At 36.1% G+C, this 1,460-nt stretch overlaps 1 pseudogene; it reads left to right on the top strand.

Moving 5' to 3' along the window:
- Positions 1 to 599: 599 nt before the first annotated feature.
- On the top strand, positions 600 to 1,460 carry LOC149236096 (uncharacterized; annotated as a pseudogene).

Below are 1,460 nucleotides of genomic sequence, written 5' to 3' on the forward strand. Positions count from 1 at the left end.
AATTTTCACGAGGGCTATTACAGGAGTAAAGACCAAGTCCATATTTCTCTTTTGTCCATCGACTGTTACGAGAGATTGGGGCACCGTTCCAACTGCCTCACATCTTTGAGGTTTCTCTGCAAGCCCTCTCATCATCTCACCTCCTCCACTTCCTCCACAAGAGCCCACCATTACTTTTTTAATGTAGCTTTAATTTCTTTAGAATTTTAAATGATGGCTAAGGAATCCAAAACTTGTATTTTGTCTGGATCATAAAAGTTCTCATAGGCCCGACTACCCACTAAACTTTGAAGCTCAAAATAGCCTAGCCATGAAATTACGACCATCCTTATCTACCCTACTATGTACTATTAGTTGATTATAGGTTGTTGGATTTGAATTGGTTTTATGGCAATTTTCATGTATCTTATAGGGTGATTAAAGATAGTTGAATTTGAATTGGTTTCAAATCAAACAACTTTATATCAAAATGGATATGGACAACATAAAATTACTACTTTTTAATTATCATAACCACCTATAGAAATATTGTCATTTTGAATACTTCACTTTTGAAAGAATCTGATATAACTCTCTTGAGTTCCCTGGGATTCCAGAGCATGAAAATTCTGAAAGTATGCAAAATTATGACTCTTACCAGTACATGCCAAACTGTGTAAAGTTGAAGCATTAAAAGTTGTGTTATGTATATGAATGTACTTGCAATTATCCTATCTGGTCACATAGACTATATCTAGTCTTGTGGACGTTAAAATTTCATTTCATTTCATTTCAAGATCAAAAATGACATACCACAATTCGAATCCTGTAAACTCACAAACACTCTGTAATTAGGACACAGGAGCGCCATCATCATGGGAGATTTGTGATCCGGTTTATGTTTTTCCGAAACACTCAAGAGAAGTAATCTCATCTTCCTACAACATGTGTACTAGAACTATAAATTATCATAGTAGCAACACTGATTCAAATGTAGTTGTGCTCCATTCTAATTGTATTGACTCTTTAGAACTAGAAATTGATCATAGTTGTATATCGATTAATACCATGGATGAGCTTGAATGATAATCTTTATCAACAGATTTGCAAATAGTTATCGGTAATGATCGAAATCATTTGGAAAACCCCTCAAGGGTGCCTGCAATTAGCCATGGTGACAAGGAATAAATGGTTAGTTGTTACTCCCAATCCATGAAGCCAGACTGTGAAGGAGAAATAATAATAAGCAATGAGAGCTTAAACAACTCAACGAACCTGTGAGTTGATTCTCCCATGCAACAATTTTATGGTGCAGAAGTTGATTGGCTTCTTGACCACCGGATAACATGAGTGTTGCCATGGATTCAAATGATTTAGCCATAAATACCAATCAACTGTGGAGTACTGATCTCCAGGTCGGTGAGGGCATGGACTATTGGCTGAGCATATTAAGACAAGTGGAGCCATTGTCCTTATTTTAG

Source organism: Pinus tabuliformis, chromosome 8 (genome assembly GCF_031772625.1).
Source record: "Pinus tabuliformis cultivar Carrire ecotype Pingquan chromosome 8, CPIR1, whole genome shotgun sequence".
Taxonomy (NCBI): Eukaryota; Viridiplantae; Streptophyta; class Pinopsida; order Pinales; family Pinaceae; genus Pinus; species Pinus tabuliformis.